The sequence below is a fragment of the Glossina fuscipes genome, unplaced genomic scaffold (assembly GCF_014805625.2).
Source record: "Glossina fuscipes isolate IAEA_lab_2018 unplaced genomic scaffold, Yale_Gfus_2 26, whole genome shotgun sequence".
Lineage (NCBI taxonomy): Eukaryota > Metazoa > Arthropoda > Insecta > Diptera > Glossinidae > Glossina > Glossina fuscipes.
This window is the reverse complement of record NW_023998421.1, coordinates 3,755,603-3,782,306: the sequence shown is the minus strand read 5'-3', so window position 1 is coordinate 3,782,306 and position 26,704 is coordinate 3,755,603. Positions and strand designations below refer to the sequence as shown.

Genomic DNA, 26,704 nt, shown 5'->3' with positions numbered 1-26,704 from the left:
TGCATAAAGAGTAAACATGCACTTAATCAGCATAATATTCAAAGTCCACTTTTCTCTTTCTAGCTGTTCACTTATCTTCAAATTTCCTTTCGTCGTTTCTTCGAACACTCCCAGTCCAAAAAAAATGAGATAGTGAACTTAAACGTATTATATATATAGTTTGTTGAAAGCCGAAGATTAAGTTTGAAAATTATCCCTTTGTACAATAGGCAAGGGCTATAGCTTATCGCCTATAACATGTCTTAGTCTGAAACTCAGTAAATATATTTACACAAGCAGAAGACTATATAAAGAACTACATAAAAATGCCATAGAAAAAGTAGGCGTGTTTTAGGGAAGCATAGTGAAAATAAAACAACTGTTATTTGCGACTTATAAAAAAAACATTTCCAGCAACGACACGACATAAAGCAGAGATATCTTCCTTATGGCTTGGTTTCTACAGTTTGTTGTGCGGTACTCCTAGCTTTCGTCCTATTTTGGCAAGTTATGGAATTTACTTACTACATTTTCATTTCCACTATTTCTAAGCAGCGTATGAATTTCGATATTATTGCACTTTTCGGTTTGATCCTTTATCGGATTGATCCCTTATTATATTCTATAACCTTTGCGATACTGTGTACACTAAAGCATTTTCTGCCTGGGTTTCTGACTTTATTAAAAGAATACCTAATAAGTTTCCTTTGCTCGCTTCAATTTTTACGAATGCGAAAATTCTCCCTATGCAAATAGATAACATATCTTTAAGTCTTCACCTGTTAAAGAACACAAAAACATACAAAATCCCTGTCTAAATTTCTAAGCTGCCTGCTAAGCGATTTGAAAAGTTCTACAAAGAAAGTTTCTTTAAAAAGAAAACATTCCGAGTAGCTTTCAAAATATTTAGCTAATTACCTAACAAGTTAAAGCAAAAAACTGTATGCTTGTCGATTTACATTCATTCTTCTAATAGATTTTCAAACGTACCTCGTATATGTCGCTAGCACATATTATCTCTTTACTCCATTACAAGCTTATACAAATATGGTAGCAAGTAAAATTTTGATCTTTTGCTTTTGAAGAGAATTTTATAACTTTCTTTGATAAAACTTTTAAATACCCCTTTGTATGCTTGCGTGTGTGTGTGTGTGTATATATACACACAAGTTGTGTGTGTACACTTTGTGTTCTCCATTCATATATTTAACATTTTAGTGTGATGAGAATTATAATGGTTAAACATCAACTAAAAGCAGACAACAACAACTACTACAACAAGTGTTCTTTCCTTAATATTTATTATGTTCTTGTTGTTAGTATACAATTTTCCATTCTTGTTTTTATCTCTTTAATACTACAAGTGCTTTGGTCGTTGTTGTTGTTACATATATAATATATATATATATATATATGTATATGTATATACATGTAGCTTCTGTTCGCTCATAGGTATGTATTTGGTAACATAGGGTAACATAAGCAATTGGGTTGGGCTTCTTGTAATTATCAAATGAGGGGGAATTTCATTTTCTTCCACTTAAGTTTTTTTTTCTCTTATTATTACTGCTGTTCATTATTACGATAATATATATATATATAGAAGAGAATTTTGCTTTTTGCTTGTTTTATATGCTCACCACCGATGGTCTAGGGCATATTCATTTCGTCGAAACGTTTGTAGCACTTAAATGGAAGTTTCAAACACTTTATCCGGCATATCTATTCTTAATCAATATCGAAATTCTACATCGGCTTACCGTTCTCCGTGTGTTCATCTGGCATGGATCTGTGCCGTAATAGTTCTGACGCTCAACGTTGAACGTAGCACGTACGTTGAAAACGTAACAAGTCGGTCAACGGACACCCTTATAATACGATATAAATTGTAGATACCTCCGGAGCTTTTCAAAAGCAAAACACTTAAGATTTTCTATAGTTATACGGCAAACAATCGTGCACGCCCAACGGATTTTATAAGGTATCATATTTTTATATTCATGTTTAATATAAGCGTTGAATATAAAAGTTTCGGCCATAGCCGAATATAATTTTCTTACTTGTTCTTTTACTCTTTTTAATATTTCATGACTATGCACATGTGTTGTGTGCTTGTAAACGCACTAACATGTGTGAATATGTATAATCAAACTCAATGGGGGCTGGCCTTTAACTGACATATGTGTGATGATGACGACGATGTGCCATAGATTGTTTATTGAAGTAAGAGCAGCAACAGCTACGCAAAACCATATGGCAAATAAAGTTGAATATAAAAATAGTTATATTTACATGAAAATTATGGCGGCGAATAATAATAGCTAAGCATGGCGGAAAATGGAGAATTTTTATGCTCGTTTTAAATTGAACATAACTCAGAACTAGCTATAACGTAGAAACGTTTTTTGCTTAAGAGGATTATAAAATTATACTAAAAAAAAATATGGCATAAATTTTGCATAAATTAAGTAATTTTATGCCCGGTTTTTTTTATTTTCACGTAAATCGTTTTATTTCGTATACGTCTCATATTATTATTCTTCTTTACTAGATCCTAATAAGGCAGATCAGCATCGTTTCATATTTCTGCTATTCTCTAAAAATTTTTTTTAAAATGTCTTTGAAAATTTCGCAGAGCTTTTAAATATTATTATGTATATATATATATATAAATATGCATTTACGATACACCATGTCATAAATGTATTATATTTTACATATATATAATAAATGGTAAAGTTAATGCGACATATTTCAAAAGGTTTTTTAAAAATTACTATATCACCTTCAAGGGGCTGGTACATGTTAGGCCTGCACGTAAGTGATGCCATAAACTGTGTATAAATCATAACATATCGGGTTATTGTTTTCAGACACCTCATCATTTCGCAAAAGTTATCAAGCTTTGGATATTTAAAAATAACAATTTGCCCCACTACATTACCAACCCGGAGTCATATGAATTCCAAAAATAACGATGAGTGGAGTTGTGCTACTAGTGCATATAAATTTTTATTACCAAAGTTTCTAAAAATTACTAATCAATTTACAGAAATAATTCTTAAATTTTCTTCTAAAAAATATTTACAAATATTTTGATAATAAATAAAAGAAATATCTTCGGCTTAGGCCTAGGTTTTCAAACATGCCACTAGCTTCCATACGATGGTTCATTGAAAGGTAAAGCGAATGTCCAACTACTCGATATATTAAACATGTTTCGCTTCATGTATATATCTATAATCGAGGTGATTGGATTTTCTCTTGGAATCCTAAGAGGTCTAATCGGAAGGTGGCTCTCTTTTCTAACGAAAAGGAGTACTTACTTCTCCCATTTGGTCCTTTTTAATTGAGGTCATCAAATTGAAAGATGGCCAAGATGATATTAAAGAAGGCTGCGCCACAATTGGGTGTGTGCCTTGGAAGCATTATTTCCCTGTGAGAGGATAGTGATTGCGTTGACCTACCGGGACGTATTGTGGATTGTCCAAAGGCCGCGTACTGTGTGAGAGCATCCAAAGCTTCATAGCTTGGTGTAAGTTCTATTAATGAACGATAAACCAGGAAATTAAAGGGTGCCCACGAGGAATCTGATGTGGTAAGACTGACTCATGGCAAATCAAATTCTCCGTTTTAAGGATGTCAATTTTCTTATGTAATATGTCTTTTATTGAAAATAAAAAACTATTACGGAAGACGTTGAACGATTACCTCCAACATAACAAAAGTATAATATATTAAATATAGGAAGAATCTGTGTACACTTCAATTGAGAAAATAAGCCTTAGTGACAGTTTCAAAAAGTGTCGATCAACTCGTTACCATCTAATAAATTAGTATACAATTTCTCTTTTAACCTGTTTCCAATTTCGTACACCAGTTAAATGGTCTTGCATTTTGGATAAACCTTTCTAGAATCAGCATTTTTCAGCTTAGCTGTGCACTAACGTAGAATATTGTTTTATGATTTTCTCAAAGTTTTAACTGACTAATTAGATCGTCTTAGCGCTGGCGCAATTCTCTGGTTAAAATTTTTTTATATAATGCTTTTGCTATGTTTATTAAAAATTTCCTACCGTTACTCGGCCTACTTAAGTTATATGCAAATATGAAAATGTTACATAGAAGCGTTGAAAACTGTCTATCTCTCCTTTTTAAAAATAATAGCTTTTGTTATTGAAATATTCAAATTTATTCTTCGATTACTATTTAACCTTAAGTCATAATTTCAATAATAAATGGTAACATCTAGTTCTACAAAACTCATAACTAACTTTTATGCGCACTCTTCAGACTCAGACTCAATTTATGTACTGACGCCAAACAATCGCATGTATGAGTTAAGTCAGCTTATAGCAAACTTGCTCATTGAATAAAGCAGTAAGCAGTAAGAAAAATAGAAGACGTACATCATAAATTCATTCTGTACTAATATTTTTTCAATTTTCAGGGCGAAAATTATTTTTAAATTTTCTGTTGAATGAAAAACTTTATGAGCGGCCCTACAATCTTGTGAATAGCGAATCTTTATATATCTAGGTCTTGCATTCTGTTGATTAAACTATGTCGGCATGCTTTTGTTATTGGAATTCTTTCGCATTTGATTGCGGCTGATTTGGTTTCGAAGGTTACTTTGTTTTCGACGGCCTGTAAAGTAATCTATTTATTACGGTTTTTTTTTTGCAGTCAGTGCAACATTAAAGATGATATTAAGCAATGGGTGTGCAATAACTTACACAATTGCTGGTGCTATCAAGACTTTGCCAGTTGCCTACCAATTTAACTAGTGACCTTCTTTAATTTGCCCCTCCCCCCTATAAAACGAGTAAAATTAAAATGTACACGCATCTTGAAATGGGTTACGCCAAGTTAATATGAATTTTGGAATTCCAATCCCAATGCGGTTAATCGTTATCCGTCCACTATTAATAACTTGAAACTGGACATATTTTCTACATCCCAATTCTTCCCCGTTGTTCTTGATGCACGCTGTCGCTTACTCCCCTCCCGCAAGTTGGTCATATGGGAAGTTTGACTATATAATATATCTATATAATAACATCCTAGTTGTTAGGTCGATTAATTATTCCACAAAAAATTTAAAGGCAGCGGTTAGTTCCGCTGGTATCTGTCTCTGAAGGAAAACCGTCCGTTTCTTTGTCGAGGTGAAACTAAAAGTTTCTCATACAAAAAAGTAGAGTCAGAGATTCAATCTGAGGGAACTAAATATGCTAAATATGCATCAGGTCTCAATAGGCTATATCCACATCTTAGACGATTAAACACTAAGCTTAGCAATTCAATTATTGGCAGCTCTCATTGTTATTTTCGAACGTTTGCTCTCACGGAAACCGCATTTACTTGAAATCTTTTATGTGAGCTATCAATTGTTTGGGAGTGATCAATCCATTGTCACGACCTTTTTGAAACTCCCTTGTCATGTCATCAAAACTTTTAAATAAGGAACACAAAGTGATGTCAGTTTAACAAAGTAAATCATTAGCTTCTAATGCAAAAACGATCAAAAATGAACTTTTCGTTCTTTCTTTTTATTCTCATTTCTTCGAGAACAGATATAAAAGCTGATTGTTAATTCTCGTCTCGTAGACTTTAAATTTCTTTTTGCTGCTTCCAAATGATCTTCCATCCGCGAGTTTTCATTTGCGTACCCTGTAGATATGATGATGGCATAAAGTGTTCTGGGATCTTCTTCGACCTCACTCGTTGTCTTTGGTTAGAAGTTAGTATACATGCTTAGTCGCTATCACATATAATCCAACATCCTTTAGTAAACTTGCATCTGTGACAACTATATTAATAGTCATACCACTGAGCCTGGATTATCTTTCTGTGATTTCGTCATATCTAGCATTTAATATGCGCGCGTAGTCGATTTTTAGTGAAGATAGCACAGTCCTTTCATTGCATTCTTTGTTAGAGGACAGTCACTCAACATGCCTCAGCTGCATGATCTCCATGTTGAAGCCAGATCAAAAACAATGACTCTGTTATAGTACTTACTTAACATGATATTAGAATCTTTTCAATTAGTCTTTCTTTTACCGAATTCAATTTCTCTTGAGGGGAGAAGGCTGCTTACTAGTGCGTTTTTTTATGTACACCTTTATGTGATGATATCACTTCACTATTCTTGGCGACTGAATTAGATCTTATTGTATCGAGGAGGGCTTGCAGATATTTTTTTTCCTGCAAGACGAATTATGAAAATATTGCTCCTTCCATGAAGTCCTGTGCAAAAATTTTTACTGCAAATAATAATTGAACCTGTGAAATGCTGGTTGTTCGATTATTATTTGTTGCTATCTGTCAAGTTTGTCTCTTTCTTCTTCCTTTAACTTTTCTTTACTTTAGATATTTTTCTTAAGTGAATTCATGTTACGCTTTATGAACTTAAGTAGTATGAATTGTGTTGGCTACGAGGAAAAAAAATTGAAAATAAAACATACCACTGATCTGAGACAGAACCTGCTCGTTTACAAGCATCATGGCAGCCAAAGTGTCAAATAAATGATTTATCGTTCAGCGAAAGAGTTTAAAGTGAAAACAGATAGGCAGGTCCATGCTCGGACAACAACATTATTATTATACAAAATCAATAATTTTATGCGCACGTACGTAAACTCACGTTAGAGTTTTTCTCAAGTCTGCCAAATAAGATGTTGCAACACGCTTTCGTAATTTTTACGAAAAAAAAAAAAAAACGTAATGGTTTGTGAGGCCTAATTTCATTAATAGACAAAGTGGTAAATTCTGGACAATGGAATATCCTCAAATTATTCATAAATCATGTTCGTATCCATTGCCTTGTCATGCGAAATGATCATTGGCTGTTACTCTTTTAAAAGAAAAGAAAATGGGGAAACAGATGCTCGTATTAATTAACATTATCGCGTTTGGTGAACTCTTTAAAAAATTAACGCTTTCGTCTAGACTAACATAAGCGTCTAGCAAGATTAGTCTTCATGGTCATCGTTTTTTTTCTTTCTTTGCTCTCTACTTTTGTCTTGTGATTTATGGTTTGGTTTTCATGACGGAATCTATTATAAAAAAAAAAAAAACAAAAAGAAAGATATTCATAAAGCTACCAGAAGTGAACATTTAGTTACTATTACGAACATTCATAAAACATCTTAATTTTATTTTTCATTATATTAAAGAGAATTGACAAGCACCACTAATTAATTGTAATTATATCTAAAAGATGAAATGATTCATTTCAAAAATGTACCCTTAACCCAAATTGCAATAAAAGCGATTATTACATTTGGAAAATGCCTCCTATAAGCGCGAGTACAGAATGTATGCAAGGTATGGAATGTATGGAAGTGCCTGTCTTTATACGTTTGATTTAAAAATAGAAACACAACATAACGCATAGTATGAACCACCAGTGCTGTTAAATAGTTCCAGAGCCGGCAGGTCGCGATTTAATGTGTGCTTCTAGGCGTCCTGATAAAAGAGAACGAATGACACAGAAGAATGTCTTCTTTAAAAGAAAAAGTAGCCTTTTCTGTCAACTTCTATAGAATAGGTCACTGATGAACACCGATGAGAGAAGGAGAAGAAGCGGAGCGTTGTGATACACTGGCATTTAAGTGGAATTTGTTGCACTTAAAAATTGCGAGGTTTTACGTACTATAATCTAAGGAGAATCAAATCTGTCTATTTAATATATTTAACTAAATCTTTGCGTACACATTAGCTAATCTAACATACAATGAACATTTAATTCACAAACATGCAGCATAAATTTGTAGCTAAGACTACACCTATTGCTAGATTCAAAGTTTGCTTTAATTATCCAATATACGTAAAATTTAAAGAGTATTCTTTCTGCTAACAAAATTTGCTCTTCATCTTCAAATAAATAAAAAAAAGAAGAAAAGCAACGTGATGGGATGTGACGTCTCTCAACATACAGAATTAAACTTATACACAGAAACACATAAGGTCAGCGTGCACAAAACACTTCTATAACGAATTGCTATTGGTTTTATGAAGCTCGAGTTTTTAGTGTAAAAATTATGATGGCGATCATAATTTATGAAGTTTCCGCTGATGGCAGTTGTCAGTCATAAAGCATATGTAAGCCTTGTGATTATTTCCTTTTTTTCGTATTATTTTTTTTTTTTTTTTTTTTTTTATGACTTACCTCTTTAATGCATGCATATCTGAACTATTTTGTGAAAAATTTTTTTTTCATAATTATTTATTTAAAAAAAAAAAGTAAAAACTCATAAATATAACAGTAAAAAGAGTTAACAAGTATTAAAAAGAGCAAAAAATATATATATCAGTTAATTATGAAGTACGAAAAATTTTGTATCTTAGAATATTTTTCACATTTTTTTAATTGTATATAAGATTTTTGCATATATTCTTTTCAACCGAAAATCACGAAACCGAAAAATAAGAGAAGATGAAAAATTTCCTTTTTTTAGTAAGTTATGCCCTATGCATTTATTGTATGTTATGTACACGCACATATGTGAGATTTTTCATTTCCCGCTGATTTATATATCCCTTGTGTAAACAACGCAAAGCTATAAATTATTCACTCTGCAGGACTTAAACATTTATGACTGTTGTTGTAATAAAATTGCCACAACACAAAATGTAGACACTTTTTAACGTTATTTTTATTTGTTTTTTTTTTTTTTTTTCATAATTTTTCTAATAGAACGATCATAACGTTTCTATTGAAATTTCGTTATAGGGGAAAAAATTTTTATCCATTTAACGATTAAAGAAAAAGTTAATTCTTACGAAAGACTTAAGACACAAACTCGAAATAATTAGATAAATTCTTGTACTTAATCGTCTCTTAGTTTACAATATAAGAAGAGGTAAAGACAAACGTTTCAAAATTTTATTTAAAATTAAAGTAACTGAAATTTATGTTGAAGTGATATTATGTAGTAGTAGAAAAAAAAAAATTACAAAAAAGAAGAAAACATGTTGTCATAAAATAAATCATCTAAACTATGCGACATTGTAGGAATTTTTATGCTAATAATGATTGATTTACGGTATACGATCAAAATATTTGTAATAAATAATAGACCTTCACTTCACTCACTATGATGTTTTTATCCTTTATCTTTTAATTTATTTCACTATTTATTTATTTTAATAATTTCATTATGTATATTGAAAGAAAAGAGAAAAAAATAGAAATTAATAGTACTTATTAAATAACATATAATGATTTATCTATTGACATTAACTGCTAAGTAATGATTATAGGGGTACAGGTATGATGAACGCTGTAATCCGAACCATGCAAAAATATGCGAAAATGATTTTTTTTATTCAACTTATTTTCAACGACGAAGATGTACTTTTCTTTGCAATCGATATGTAACGCATTAATTGTTATCGGAAATTATCTAAATTCATCAATGATTAGGATGAAATAGAAAATTGATACGCGACACATGTGCTTTCTCTAATTGATTTCGATTTTGATAAGCAATTAGGTCAGCATATCAATTGCTTTTAATATACATTAAACAACTTCAACGCATTATTACTCGTCAGAGATCAAATGACTTGAGGAAAACTGCACTCACGCTTAAATCTAAAATGGCTAAACAAGTTTCATGTAATGTCGAAAAAATGAAAATATTTCAAATTTATTTCTGTCATCCACCCTGCCATGAGCAATCGAAAAAGATATCCATTTGATACTTTTCTATTCATTCATGTGACTGTCACAAAACCTCAGCTGACATCGATATCGCTGCAATTGGCTTTTCGTCACAATTTTATCGATCGCGGCTGAATACAGACGATATCCTCAGAAAAATTCGAACATTTCTGAACGTTTTTATCGACAACTATAAATCTGAAACTAAATATTACTAAATCTATCTTATACTATTATGTAAATATTGTCTGCATGAGCTTAATAAAAAGATAATATTTTGAAAGAAAGCGAATTATAAACATTTTTCACGTAGTGACTGATTGGAAAGCCGTTAAGCTTTAAACCCATAGGAAAAAGATAAAAGAGAGAGAATTATTCAGCTCGAAACGTTGCGGTTTGGAGGGCCAGAGGCCAAATGTTTGACGAACATGACGTCGTGGGCCAAGAAAAAATGTGGCAATCAGGAACAAAAAAGGGCGGTGGGATTTATGCGAAGGCTGACATTGAAATTCGTGGTAAGGTATACCGTGCTATAGTACATAAACTTGGGAGGATAATGAGAGATGAGAATATTTGATGTTAATCTATAGGTATCCGAAATTCGCCTTCAAATGAAACGAATTTATACAGTTTTAAACAATCTCGCATAGTAAGCGAGCATCATATACCACTAACAAGCAAAAGGTGGTGGCATTAGCTACCAGCACCGTAAACACACATTTATATTTTACTCATAAACAGCTGTGATTACTGTGGTTTCTTTTTTTTTCTTGTTTTTGTATATATATTTTTATATTTATTCATAGAAATTTTCCATATAAGCAGGTATGTGTGCGTACGTATGTCTGTGCAAATAAATGTGCTGATTTATCAACAAACAAAATAACAGCCGCTTATAAAAGTTGTTTCTTCTCTTTTATTATTGTGAAAAAAAGAAAAAAAAAAAAACAACAAACTATGATTGTTTTTCCAAGAAAAACAAAAAACGACCTGTTACATACGTACACACATGGATACATATAAAAAAACTTGTACGCGTACATAGTGTGTGTGCCAAGACTTATTATTATAAAAAAAGAAACTGTTGATGAAAATCCTAAGACAGTCAAATATTTTTTTTTTATCATTACTTCTTAGCATTAATAAAAACTTGAAAATTTTTATTGTGCCTGTATGCAAACCTACTGTAAACGCAAAAGAAACACAACAATTGCAACAGTAAAAATCAGTCGGCAAAGATTTAAAAGTATCATTTGAGTGGAGTTTTGTTACATAATCTTTTGAATGTGTGAAAAACCGTAGACACACTTACATGCATGTAAATACCTTAACTTAGCATTAATACATTGTGGGTATTGCAGTATTTTTTAGTTAAACAAAAAAAAAAAAAAAAAAAAAAAAAATTAATACTAAAGTGTATGCGATTTATGCTAATTTATGAGCTACTTTGGTGTTAATATTATTTTTGTTTTTCATGTATTTCTTTCTTTATGTCAGTTACAATTTTAAATAAGATTTATAAAATATAAAATAATACCTACACACACGACTCTCATATATGCAAAGTTATTTTATGCATTTATTTCTTTAGCGCAGACCGTTCATATTCGAACATAAATTGACTTTAGTTATAGCATATATATTTCAAGGATTCAATGCGCACCAGAATGCATTGGATACCTCCTATAACTATATAACTAGTTGTACCGTGTTGACCTACAACTTTATTTTTTTCTATTAACCAAAAATTATTACAATGTCTGCAAAGAAAAATTTGACATGAAATTATTAGACGTACATTTGGCCTTTGGTATTACCACCTATTCCAAGAACTTTATTTAATAGAAGAATTATAAATGTATCAAAGCACTTAATTAACGAACCTTGAGATAAGTTCCGATGGGTGTCCGCATGATATGGTATTCGCATTAAAAAGAAACGTCTTGAATATGACCATTTTGGGTACAATATTCCACAAGTTAATTCAGTACTCTTTCCTAACTAGTGTTTCTATTCATTATACAAACCCGTTTTAAAATTTCGTAATACATTTTCTTGGGAAACAATTCTAGGTTGAAAGTGTAATTATCACTACAACCATTGACGTTTTGTATATGCTGATTGCCATCAAAATGGGTCGTTTTCACCCACAATCTTTGTCAAATTGCTTCAGCCGCCTAGGAATCCAGGGTTCGATTAGGAAGCCAGGGTTAACAAATGATCGTAGTCTGCGCACCTCAAAGGCTCGCTCATTCCGCTTGTAATGTTAAACTCAGAGACCACAATTCCTCTTTCGCCTATGCTTCTTTGAAATTCTCCCTTATTCAACTACCTAACTGACCTGAACTGATTGTTGACCTGTCTTTGTAATACCGTTCGATCTCAATTGCTCAAACTTTTAATAGACGGATAACAGTTTTCAAGATAAAACAGAAAAACTTTTGTTATTTTCATACGCTTTTAGGTCTGCTTTCTCGGCAGAATGATCTTTTCATGTCGGTGAAACCCTATATTCAACAGAGCTACTAATGATTTTACAACCGTTTCATGGTTCCCTGAATGGCTTTCGAAGACAATTAACGAGATCCTTAAAAACATAAATTCCTCTTCTTACTGGAAGAAAATAATTACTAGGAATATTATGGAACAAGATGTTCGCATCGGTAATCCTTCAGTCGAATTGTATATATACCTACGTAATAACTTTTCTTGAATGATATTATAATGCCTTGTAGCTATGTACATTGGTCTATGGTCAACCAGATTGCTACTAGTTATAATAAATGGAAATAAATTAAATAAAAATGTGGTGCATGGCAGATCTTCATCTCTTCTTAGTCCTATGTTGATTGAATAACAAATGTTCGCGTCAAAGCTTAACTTCCTATGTTAATTTTTCGGCCTGCAGCGGTTTCACGAGGATAATGATTCAAAACGATTCATTTTAGTAAAAATAGGTATCAGGATCTCGACACTAGACAATATAAAAAAAAAAAAAAATTGCTTACAGGTACTCAAAAAATGTTTTCATACAAATAGAAGTTAAAAAAAAGTTTTTAAGCTTTACATGCTTTCTAGCGGTTTTTTTGAAACGCGAACAGTGAAAAAGTTCAAATTGACCAAGCGATATCTTGTATTGAACTTCTCGATAAATGTTTTATGAAATGAGTAACACAATCTATTTATTCTTGACCAACTTCGAAACCTATTTTGTTGGGATGTATATAATATCCACAAGGACTTGAAGTGGGTTTTGCTCTTTATTATAACGATCGATTTGTAAAGTGATACTGCATTGAAGCTTGTTTGTCCGTCTGTCCGTTTTGTTTTCTTGTGTTCACTTTACACGTCGGCAATTTTGAGATGTTTCGCCGAAATTTGGTTCACTAAGGCGTGAGGGTCATAGTGACCGGGAGACATAGGGATCGGCAGTAGTTTTCACTTCTTTTCATTCAGTCTCATTTTTGTTAAATTTCTAACAAGAAAATTATTAAGAAAAAAATCAAACCGGACGAGCAGTAACCAACACTATATTCCTCCTATCAACAATAGTTACGTATTAGTGTTTACTACTTTGATTATTGAAAATGGGAAACGCGGGCTTGCAAATACTTCCTTATTACAAGAATTTAAGAAAACCCTAATCAATGCCGATTATTACCGTGGGAAATTTGTTAATGAAAATGGGAAAAGAGCGTATGCGAAGACTTTGCAAAATACTTATAGGGTAAATAATTTAAAAATTCACTAATCCGTAATCATCTTGAACTACATTTTACAATCACTACTAATTACTCTTGCTATCTACTACTAATAATACTCCAAGAAATTAAAAATTTCAAAAGATCATTACTAACGTTATCATTACCTGTAATTTTTATCCAGAACTTTTATTGCGGAAATTGGAAATCTCTTAAAAATAAAAACAAGAAAAGTTAAAATAAGCCTTTAGCTGTACAATTCTTAATGAATAACATAATTTTTTTCTTAATAATAATCCTTTAAATAGGTTAATTGACGTTGTTTTACCACAAAACATGTATGCAAGTTTAGTATATTTTTGTCGTAAATTTTTACCATGCAATTTGTCTGATGTAAACATACGATAGTTTTTCCGGGCTACCAATGACTTAATATATCATTATAACGCTTGTAAAGCGCTTTGAAAAATTGGTTTGCTATTATGTTAAGTCAGTGCCAGCAAAAAGCATTAACAAAAACAACTACAATAAAATTAACAGAGTCTTTTAGCCAAATTGGATTAGAATTTTATAATAATTAAAATGAGAATAATTACTGTTTTAAATTCTTTGTATTAATGGGAAGAGGTTGTACATTAACAAAGGAAACGTAGATGAAAGAATTTTTTAATTTTCCTTATCCCAGTAGAGCAATTCAAGTAATATTATTTGTTATCGCCTTTCATTTTGAACTGAGCTAAGTATGTTTGTTCATCCTTTTGTCTGTCAGTCGGTTTTTTTTTACATCTGTGCTGAACCTTCTCCTGGTCATGAAAATGCAGCGTTTACCTTTAAATTTAGCGTGAAAAATGGAAATTCTTACCCCAGGCTAGAATTGAAAATGCGGCTGATCGGTTAAAGATCATACCCACAAAGCACGCTCTAATTTTCGAAAACAAAAGAAAATCAAGTTTACAACCATAAAAATATACGTATGTATTACACGAACTGTCTACCAATATTTGTACAAAAATCGGCGAAGCACGCCGAACATCGTAGCGAGTCCAAATTTCAGATTTTTTTAGTCTTTATACTCTGCACCCCTGGTGGTACAAGAGTATATTAAGTTTGTAAGCACAGAAGGACTTGAGATAATTCCATCTTTTATTCTACCGATCGATGCGGAAAGCAATTCAGAATGAAGCTTGTGTAGCTATTTGTTCCTCTTGTTTTCCTATTTTCAAACTACAGCAGACAATTCTTGAAATATTTTGGTGAAGTTTACTGACGTGTTTTGGTCGAATGACGAATATTAGTGAAAATGATTTGGATCGGACCACTTTTTCGACCACTTCTCATACAACATTTATTTTGAAAAGTCGTTATGTGAATAAATGTAAGGCAGTGCAGGGCTGGCTCTCACCCACCATAGTGTTTTTACTTGCTTTCTTTTTTTTTTTTTTTTTTGAGAAAAAGAAGGTGGATACAAATTTCAATTTCCCGGAGTGTAAGAATTTTGAATAAATATTACTGTAGTGATCAAACAACAATTGGCCTGATGCTAAACATTGTCGGAATTTTAATCCAATTCCGGCCATAGCAAAAATAGTGTCATCAAAGATTCTCTTTAACCGATTATTTTTTACGCTATATCGCGTTTGCTGTTTATTATATACCGGCCAGATTTTATTGAATATTAACCTAAAAATTTTTCATTACAACAACGTAATGTTGCTAATAGCAGGCTTTTTGCTTAATAAACATTATCTATCCAATGTTTAGTTTACAAAAAAAAATTTGCACATCAAGTCATTTTTCGAGATTTTTTTAAAACATAGTCAGGAAACAAGTATGTTTCGCCAGAGGGCAAGACACAAATAACAAAAATTAAAATTTTTAAGTAAACATTTGAATTCTGCACTTGATCTTCCTCTTATCTTGATAAATTATTTTAATGATAAATACGTAAAGAAATGTGATATTGTCGATGTAACGACTACACGTAGTTAAATTATTCAATACGATCAGTGTATCATAAAATTGAAAAGAAAATCATTTATATATAACGTAAAGTAAACTTACGTTTGTTAAAAGATTGAATGTCTTTGAAACATTTATTGCTCACTGATTAATTTATGCATTGCGGTATTAGAAATCGGCACAAAAACACTCATGTTTCGATTACAAATCAAGTAAAAAGTGAAAAACTTTTTCCATAAAATGTCGTATATTGAATTTCAATATAAAAGAAAAAACGATTGATTTTCATCAAAAAAATTTTACTTCAATTTTCCACGAAATATTATACGAAGAAAGAGAAACATTTGCTTTTTTTTTTAAATTACTTTACAAAATGTCTTTAAAAGTATTTTGTTTTTTTTTTTTTTTTTTTTGATTTTGAAATTTTATTTTAATTAACGGAAAGTTGCAAATTTTTTTCACATCATCAATTTTCAATAAAAACAAAGTAAAAAAAAAAAAAAAAAGGAAAAGAGAAGCTAAAAAATATAAACCGATGAAAACATCGAAACAAAAAAAAAGAAGAAAACATTTGCGCGTGCATGTGTATGCCTGAGAAACTCATATTTGATGACGATGGTGGCGATGACGATTAAGATGAGTTTGGCTGAATACTTCTGCCTGCCTGCCTGCCTGCCTGCCTGCGTTCATGCATGCATGCATATGTGTATTTGTATGCATGCTATGCTAGAAGTGAAGCGCAACTAATCGTTGAAGTGAGAAAGATGAAAAATCACCAATACACACGTACACACACACGCATACAAGGAATAAATGCTTAAGCCGTTTTGTTTTGTTAGAAGAAAATTCAAGAGAAGTGCAAAAAAAAAGACGAAAAAAGAAAAACGACCTGAAAATTGTAGAAGAAATCTTCTTCTTTTTTCTTCTTCTTCTTCTTATTCTTATTCTTAAGTGCTTGTTAGGTGAATTCTCGACAACAGGAATTTTTAGCTATGTACGTACAAACGTACGTCTTATGAGCAGTGTGGATAAATGATTGTTAGGTCGTTTGCAGTCGTTTCGTTTGGCATGTGTGATAAATCTCGTTCGAATTTCTCTATGCCTTGGCTAGCAGCAATGTGTACGCGTTGAAAAACAGAAAAGCAGAGCGTATGTGTATGTGTGTGAACATATGTCGATGTATATGTATGTCCATGTGGAAGTATTTAAGGCTTTGGGTTAAATAAAAAGCTTGTTAGATGCGCGCGTTAACCAAAACGCACCTCTATACCATTTACAATGCCACCACAATAACAGTCAACGATTTTCACTAACAAACTGAAAATGTCGACAAAAAACAAAAAAAAATACAAAAAAAATATAAAAAAAAAAGAAGACAAGGAAAAAACCAAAAGATATAGACGAAGACACTACACACATACGAACAAAATATCTTAAATGCTAGAAAATGCTACGCATTGGAATGGTGTTCGCAATGCAGTTACAACAAAACGTACAACTGTTTTTTCTACGGGATTCAATGGCGAAAAAAAGGAGAAAAATGCAAGAAGAAAACTAAAAATCCTTCTCATCATCTTCATCGTGATCGCGTTTGTCGTCATCAGTAGACAGCATCAGCAACTGCAGCAGCAGCGGTAGTAGTTGTATTTATGGTCGCATACGCGGTGGTAGTTACTGTTATAGTGGTAGTAAAATAGTTAACTAGAGTCCACAATCGCTTATATATACGAGAAAATGTGCAGTCAACTCTTAACTGGCAATAATAGAAATCAAACATCTTTACTCCCAACTAACTAGCAATTTACAAGCCATATTACATGTTACAATACTCTACATACGCTTAGATATAAAAAAAAAGAAAAATAAGCTAAACAAAAACAAAATAATGGAAAACAAAAAAAGGAGAAAAACTTATGAAACTCTGGCATATGTGTGTTCTGTTGTTAAAAATAAACGATACCTTAAATAAAGAAAAGCGTTTAGAGTCTTTTGTTCCCTCTCTTCTTTGCACACATATATCACTACTAGAGATGTTTGATAGTGTTTTATGATTTTTTGAACATTGTTTATTTTATTAATTTTTCTTCATGCGAAAACCTTACTCTTCTTGATGAAAAATATGTAAAGGCGCACATATATATTAAGAAAATATGCGCGTATCGTGTAAAATAATCCCTAAAATATTTGATTTAATAGTCTAAAAAATATTAAGCTTTTTAATAGATATCACATGCATTAAAACTATGGATTAACTTATGCTATTATTATTATTATTATTAATTTAGCTTGAGAATAAATTCTAAGACTAATAAAGTCTTAAAGTCACTCAGGCAGAGTGACTTATGCTAATTCTGTTAAAAGGCTCAATAATTTTTAGATTATTTAAAGTAACAAAAATCTTTATTAATGCGAATAATTTTATTTTTCTTTCTCCAGAAATGAAAAATATTTAACAATTACCTACTGTTTAACTTTTTTCAGACAAAACTAACAAAAAAAAAAAAGACGAAGATTAATTAACTTAATCCCTTGGGAAACTTTAATTAACATCAATGAAACAATTGCATGCAAATACCGACAATATTCCCACATGTGTTAATCAAAAAATTACTTAACGCTACAGATATTTTAGACAAATTGTTTTATAAAATTTTTGCAAGAATTTAAATAATTTTGTTGCATTAACGGCGACCAACTACCAGAAAAAATATCTCATGCGAATATTTAAAGCATTTATTTCTTGTATAACATTTACGAAAAAAAATGCTTGCTATGCCAACAATTTAACAAAACGTGAGACACTTTAAAGCTGATCGTAAAGAAGTTGATAAACATAAGGTTAAACTGAGTTTTTATTACTTTTTGGTCATGCAATTTTTTACTTATTGTAACCTAAGTTTCGATGACAGACCGCCTCGATGAAACTTCTCTTAGGACAAGTGGCCGTTAATTTTTTTATGATTTATACGCGTAGAGTTAGCCAGAAATCGATATATAAACTTTCGTTTGTTGGTCGCTGATATCGCTTGAGAAGTAGTTTTGAAACCCAAAGCAAAATAAATTTTTCGTAGGCCTAATTTCATTCTGATCCAAATAACTTCTGCTATTGCAAGCCAAGCCAAGTCAAGCCTTATTCTTTATATATTCTTTACAACTTATTCAATTAAATATTCAATATTAAATTTATTTTCATCAAAGTTGCAGTGTACTGCAGCGTTTATAATTAATGTAGAAAGCGAGAGTAAAACTCTTTTTGTTTGCCGTTCCTAATTGAGCATGGTCCTATCTCCATAGACCACCATTTAATAATGGTTTCCCTTTTCCAGTGACTGCACAGTGTGAATGCTTTTTCTGATATCTCTTTGTAGGAGTTCCTGCGCTTCCAATAGATTTAAAATTTTTAAACAGTGCGTTTGCTTTTTTAAGCGGTTGCACATTGCTAAGCATTTCTAGACTTATAAACTTTACAGCTGAATATACCGCATCGAATCAAGAGAGTTTGTTCTCTATGCAGTTGCGAATATATAAATTTTTGTTATAAATAATTTGCAGGAGCTCTGATGTCCAATGTTTATTTTCGCTTAACTTGTTGTCTTAGCTTGGACGTAGCCGTAATCCTACTAGCGTTTTAGGTGTATCTATTTCTTAATATCTCAAATGTAGAGGTAAGAAGCTGAAGTTCGTCATCGAATAAGAATCCAGGTCTACAAAATGAGTACGATCTGCTCGCATGCACTCTCACAATGTAGAAGAAATTGCAAAAAATTTTCTCATATTTTCGTCTATAACGTTCGGTCCTGTAAAGATTATTTTAAAAAGCTATTACGCTGATATTCGCCAGAACTACTGACATGTTTGGTCCAGGTGGTTTTTTGTCATTGACATCAAAATCAATACCTTTAGAATGTTGAAACCAAAACAATTGGAATATAGTCGAGCAGCATCACCATAACCTTATGAATGTGTTTGCCTGGCTTCGGCAGCAGGTTTCTTCAAATTAGACGACAAAAGTAATGAAGGTCGAAAAAGCAATTTTGAGCGCCCCATGATTTGGCGTCGCCATACGCTGTTGTTATAGGTAGAGATAGGTGAAAATTGTCGAATACGCTAATATTTCCCACATCTTTATCATTTTTATCTGCAGAAGTTGCTGACTAAAATTAAAGCAACCATATCATAATTTGCGAAAAACCAAAAAACTCAATTACATAAACTGAAGTGAAAGTGAGGGATATGAGCTTAGTTTATATAAATAATTCTATGAAGTGCTACTAATTTATAAAATATATAGTTCAAAATATGTATGATCTATACTGTAGGTAATATAATCGAGTGAAAGAGCCTTCGTACTATGTTGCATCCACTTATCTAACATAAGCAAGCGAGCCGGCTATTAGCAGATTCAGTTCAGCTAAATATATCTTCTTTAGCTTTTTCTTGTTTTATTTTATTTCATTTCATTTTATTTAATCTAACAATTCAATCGAGCCGGTTGACTGATTACACTGGGGAATTCTAAGTCTATCTATCAGAAAGATAATAAAAGAACCACTTGACTCTAATAAATTTCGCAAAAAAAAAAAAAAAAAAAAAAAAAAAAAAAAAAAAAATGAAATATATGGAAAGCAAAAAAAAATAAAAACAGCAAACCAAATGATTCGGTTTTTCAAATTAATCGCAGTCTCTGTGAAATGTTCTAAACCAGTTTAGATTAGAACAGATTTGAATTTTTTAACAAAAAAATACTTATTTTTCCTTATAGCAAAACTCCAAGAAGAGCTTCACTGAACTGTTTATTTTACAAGCGTTTCTTTCTGTTCGCAATCTAATGCAATCACGTAATGCTAAGAAAAATATGCTCATACATGTAGTACATAAGTGGCCCTACACAAATACTCAAAAATTCTAAAACGTGTATGAAATTGATAGAGTGAAGAAAATCAAAATTCAAAACTTTATTAAACTAATATGGAAAACCAGAAAATGAATTTTTTGGTTTATGAATCTTAACTTTCTAACAGTAATAAACTGAGCCGATAGTCAATAAAATAAAATTAGAATTTAATCTAGCGCACAAAATCTTTCATTCGCACACTTTTTGTTTTTACTCACAACAATTACAATGCCAATGGTTATCTTCTAAAGTACCGCATTTTAAAGGAAGTAGAAAACATATATAAAAACAAATGTAAAACTAATAAACCGCATGAAGAGTTCTAATTTAACAAGCTTCGCATAGAACGATGTGCGATGTATTATGTTAAATCATAGTTTTCCGTATATTGATAAGTAATTATTAATTATGTAAACGAAAATACAACAATGTGTGTATATATGATAAAATTGAATGCACTACTGCCCTAATTTAGCGAATGCAAATCGAGATGGACCGGATGGATGGATTGGAACGTTTTTCGCGTACTCCCCAAATAATCTTCCCCTATGTCGAAAAATATGAAAATAATATGTAATAAACCGAGCGCTGAAATGAAAGAAAAGTTTCGCCATACCTGGAAAGCGAAGTACAAATTTTGATATTGGTATCAACGAAATGAATGAAAAATATAAGACATTCATGTACGTAACGGAACAAGGCCTGTGCCAAAAACTTTTTCAATATGGGATGATATTCGATACGTCAGAGTCAATTATTTTTACTAAGAACTTACTATTAATCAAAATACGACGACAACGATAACAACAATTCCCTAACCTTGGTATTTATTAATAATTGGGCCAGAAATCCGGCGGTACTGCAATACCGGCCCGACCCGCGGCAGAAGTGGAGCAAGCCCCGAGCTTTCCGCCTGTTTCCAAAAATCAGTTTAACATTTGTTGTTCTCCGATGGAGAATCTATCAGATGTTAAGCTGATAAGAACAGATACTACACTTTGATCTTAGCCATAAGGCCGAGAAGCGATAACTAAACACTATTTTTAATGTCTACTTAAGTGTATAAAATCATAATTCATTCGAGAATTATAAAAGTATTTTACATAGAAATACTCTTTAATACAAAGCAAACATTTTCTCGACTGACACATATGCAGCCTTGTTCAAATACATCTGCACCAACCCTTATAATATAGAAACAACCATTGTGCTCTCTTACAGCTAATAATTTAGTTGAGTGAAATGTGCTTATGCATTAACTTTTATATTCCGATTGTTTTGTGTCGACTTGGTTCTGTAGACAGAAAATAAATAAATTAATATAACAATAAATAATAATAAAATTGATTGAAGAAAAGTATTACATATTAATACTTGTATAGAACGTCAGAAAATGTTACTCAGAGAATATTTCTGCGCAGAAGCTAACCACAGGCGTCCGTTCTATAACGCGGTTAATTCGTGTAGTGCTGTATCGAAGCGAAAGGTTTTACTTACTTATTTACACTAAGATATAACAAAGAATAACGCAAATTAAGCTTATATATAAAATAAATCAAGGCAACGTGTACTGCGTTCCATCAAAACCGTAATTTACAAGTCTCATGTTATGCGAGGTACCCTGTATTGAGCTTGCGTACAGCCGAGTAGCTAAGTTTCGCAACTATAAAGTTGATGGTCGCGGGTTCAAATCTCAATACGGTAGACCATAGTTAGTCGTAATTTTAACGATTGCCCAGGTGGCATAGATATACTACTTACCGATTAGGGACGCATTCACTTACTAAGCTGCGGCGATTCCCTATAGCTTTCTCTTCGCCAGCTTCTCTGTAATCATTATCGCATTACACGTATACAAGATATTTCCTGAGTGATTGGTCATTAAAAAGAAAAAAAAAAATACCGATAGATCTGAAAACGATAAGTAATCTGCTCACTTCTTCTCAATTTATACACTCAGTTGGAGTATATCCATACGAGAACACATAGCCTGTAGTAAATATAATTAGCATACGCTCATCGTTCTTTGATGCATACTAGTTTTCTAGTGCTTCTGTGCTCTGTATATAAATAGATTTTGCCTCTTAATAAAACCAAAAGCTAAAAAGATTTTTTCTTTTTCTTTGAAGCTCTCATGATTCTTGATTTTCAATTGAGTTTTTGATTATCAATTGAAGAATTTTCTTATGTAGAAGAAATTGTTCTCCAAATTACCGCAGACAGTTATCAGCTTATCAAATAAAATTTAGTAAACTCAGTAAACTTTACATACATGCATAGCAGATAACATACACAAAAAAAAAAAAAAAAAAAAAAAAATGAGAAAATGATTGATTTACAACGTCACCAAGAGTCAAGAATCGAATTTTTAGTAAAAATAGTAACTAAACAAGAAAAACTAAAGTTAAATTTCTAAACCAGCTAGTGATAGCTCTACTGGATATATTTAAATCGATTTAGATGGTTGCAAGAGGCGTGGTTTGGCTCCTTGGCATATTTCCTTATGTATATAACAACAACAATAAACTTTTTATTCGAGTTTGTGTGTTAAATAAGAATATAAACGAAGTCTACTTTTAAAATTATTATGATATTCTTATGTTCGTTAATACCTAATAAATACATCCTTGGCTATCTTAGCTACGGCTGACTGGTTGGCTGGCTAACTGGCTGACTGGCTTTATGGCTAGTCTTCTTGAATATGGCAAAAAATAAGATGAATATCTAATTTCTATCTATTAAAGCGTGAGTACGTGTATGTTAGTAAAATGTGAATGAATGTGTGCGTGTTTTACTGGAAAACCTGATCTAAAATGCCTAAAGAAAATAAATGGTCATATTTCAATATCACTCCCATGAACTTTTTACCACAAATATAAAAATACAAAAATAACCAAAACCGAAAACCGCACATAAGCATTTGCATAGCACAAATGCTTACCCCCAGCTATATAATTTTCATAGTTTCCTTATGCTTATGTATGCATCGATATATATGTATATATGTATATATATATATATATATATAAATAAAATGCTAAATAAAAAAAAAAATAGAACAGCAACACAATCAGTTATTATTATAACTTAACGCACATGCAAAATAATGCTATATACAGCAACGAGAGCAAAAGCTGCTGCAGCAGCCATTGCAGCAAGAGTCGAGAAATAGCGCAAGCTAAAATACAAACGGGAGGATTACAAATGGACTTAAATATATATATACATGTACATATATAAATATGTATATACAATCGCAACAAAATATATACTTTGGTGGTCTGTTTTTAGAAAGAAAAGGTGCAATGTTACAACAATTGCCAATTGTTACGATTATCATGCTAAGACAACAACAACAACAACAACAACAATGTCAGCGAGAGTAGCAAAAATTTGCTACATTTGCAACCACATTAACAACTTTAACATGATAAAGTGCAACAACTGCAATAACAATTGCAGCGACAAAAACAAAAACAACAACAATAACAACCTTTGGAAACATATTTCATTTAATTGCAAAACATGACAAAAATACAGAGACAACAAAACTAAAAACAAAAACCACAAAATAAAAGAAAATATGGATACTTTTTATTTGTTTGTTCGTTTGTTTGTTTATGTTTGTCACCGTGTTCGTATACCATAATATAACGGAAAGCCGTTTTCTAAATGCTCTAGTAAACCAAAAAGAAAAAACGTACAAAACGTCCTTTACTTAAACTGAAAAGCGCACGTGTAACACAATTTCATAAGTTACATAAATTGCTCCTAACTTTTTGCTGCTGCAGTAATAGTAATATTAGGTTTTTTCTTTTTCTCTATTTTTTTCTTTTTTTACATATCCACTGACGAAATAATGTAGAGGTCTATTAGATTTCTCATTCCATTTGTAAGGCTCAGAAATGCGTATGTGATTAGCATAAGAGATGAACATTATAATGTACACAAGTCAGGATACGTGAAAGATTCAAGACAAAAATGACACAAGTTAGTGTAAAGCATATTTTACGAGTAAGGCCTCAATAACAACAGAGGTTTTTTGACTATTTTTTTGCCATGCACGAAAAGATAAGAAAATAATACTTCTCGGGGAGTTCGTTACTTTAAAGGATCGGAAAAAAAAAAATGGTTTGAAAAAAGATTAAAAAACAACATCGGAGCCAATATCCTGAGGCAGCTTCAATTTAAGGAGTTTTACTATCCATACGTTTCTGTTTAGAAATCTGACTCCAAAAAAGAAAAAACAGCCCTTTCAGTCCACATTGCTATATCTAAAGAAATGGAATTTTTTGAATATATTGCCTGTTATGTAATCGGCAAGTATTTGAGTGAATGGGTCAACTTTTCATCAAAAACAGACTGCCTTTTATTAATGAAAAAGGGTATAGATTGAATTACCGGAAAAATACTGTGTATTTCTGTGGAGAATGCTATTCTAAATGCAAAGTGGGGTGAAAAAAATTTGTAGAAACTTTCGTGTGGGCAGTCTTCAAATATCGTATTTCGAGAAAAAAGCATTTAAAGCTTGAAGCGCAAATTTTTTGACTTTCTAAAACCTTGCTACGTCCACAATTATTTTTTCTATCACTCTTAACTATCTAAGGGATTTTTTGAGCTGATAAAAACAAATTAATTTTGAAAAAAATTAACAGTGACCTTATTCCCTAATTATGCAGACATTAAGATTGCGAATATTCAAAAGCTATCGCAAGGAATATATATTTTTATTACCTATTAAAAATGAGGTTAGATTTATTGCATGTTTTTAAGATGGGCGGAAAAATACGCGGAAATAGAAAATCAGCCTGAAGCGCTCTTTGTCTCGGCACATAGACAGCGATCTGCCTATATCGGCTTTCGTCTCTGTTAAAGTTGCGATTACAGCGGTCGACTTTATCTGAAGGAAAAACCATTTTGTTGAGTTTATCTTTTTCTTTATGGTTAAAAGTAAAAAAACATTTTTGCTTGGCGTTACATAAGTATGGAATGACTTGCCACACATCCGTAGGAATAGGTACTATCCCGTTTTTAAGGTTCTACTATAAATATTCCTGCCGTTGCGGAAGCAGGAAGAACCCACAAAATGTGGAATGGACTAAGATAAATCATGGAACCCTATCATTTCACAGCAAGATATGGTTATATTTATTATATAATATTTATATTTTCTATTTCATTTATGGTATAAAATGGCATAACACATCACTAAATAAGTGCATACGATTTATCTAACGTAGATCATTTGTAGCTGGTTCCAAAAAATATACATGTCCCCGCTATTAACGAAGTCGTTAAATTTTGACAAATTTCTTTTAAAGATTTGGACTATCTGAAAGACATTGGATTTGTAGCTATAGTAAGATCTTTATGTGCGTCCGCGCAAAGAAAAAGGAGCAAATTTATTATAAATAAGACATAAGGCGAACTTATCTATCGTTCTAGATTGCTCCTAATGTTAGGGATGGACCTAATCGATCGCGAATAGTTATTAGAAATGTGAATTGCGAATGGACTGTGAAATCCGAAAAATGCAATATTCTCTAAGCTATCTAATGCACCATGTATCCATAAACGAAAGAATAAGCGAGACAATAATAAAGATTGTCTCCGTACAAAGTAATGAAGAGTATACCAAAAAAATTCACTATAAGTCACATATAATTTTTTTTTTGGTTGTTGCTTGTGAACTTTTCTCAAAATAATACAATGTATAACTACATCCAGGTGGCTTAAGCATCTTTGCATATATGTGAATATAAAGCGAAAGAAAAGGAGTGCACACGCATTGCATTTTATTGTCTAGCAGTAACATGAGAATTAATTAGAATCTTTAGACTGGGATATTTCTCATATGCAAAATATGTTCTCGTTAATATTGGACAAAAAAGAAAGCAACATGACGCATGAACATATAACTATTATGAATATATTAGTTGAAATCTCGGTTAAACACATAATTAAGTTTAGTTTAATGAAGTGCTAGTATTTCATCTTCCCAGTAATTCTATATATATTTTAGTGCATGCATACGCATGCATTTGTGTGGCATATCCTTTTATGGCTATATTTCAATTTGTGTTCATTAAATTAGAACGCATAAAATCCATTGTTGTTTGAATTGCACATTGCATTGCAGTCACATAAGCGCGCACCCACATACATTTCTTAACGCACACTAAGCATACGTCAAATACTGTATACATATTCACTTATACAAACTTATAATAATGCACATAACATGCATGTATACATATGCGCACACATGGTGTTCGTACTTATGTTTATATGTAGATTTTAAAACTGATAGTTCTAGACAATAGTTCTCTTCAATTCTATTTTTGCGTTTATTATTATTGTTCCCTTTTACTTCTTTTTGCAAATAATCATCTACACAGCCTGAAAGGGTATGTTGAAACTAACATTTCATTCGTATCAACCAACAACGGACAACTGAAGTAAAAATTTACAAATGAAATACGAAAGTAATGATGGAAGGGT

General features: G+C 31.7%; 1 protein-coding gene and 1 non-coding gene across 2 annotated transcripts in view; one reads left to right on the top strand and one right to left on the bottom strand.

Moving 5' to 3' along the window:
• The window catches only part of LOC119635426 (cadherin-related tumor suppressor), a 77,737-nt gene that overhangs the window by 41,159 nt on the left and 9,874 nt on the right, over nt 1–26,704 (top strand). The gene's annotated exons all lie outside the window — the stretch shown is intronic.
• LOC119635556 lies at nt 21,036–21,231 on the bottom strand. The gene has a single exon (XR_005247078.1). It is a non-coding gene; the product is annotated as a U2 spliceosomal RNA (small nuclear RNA).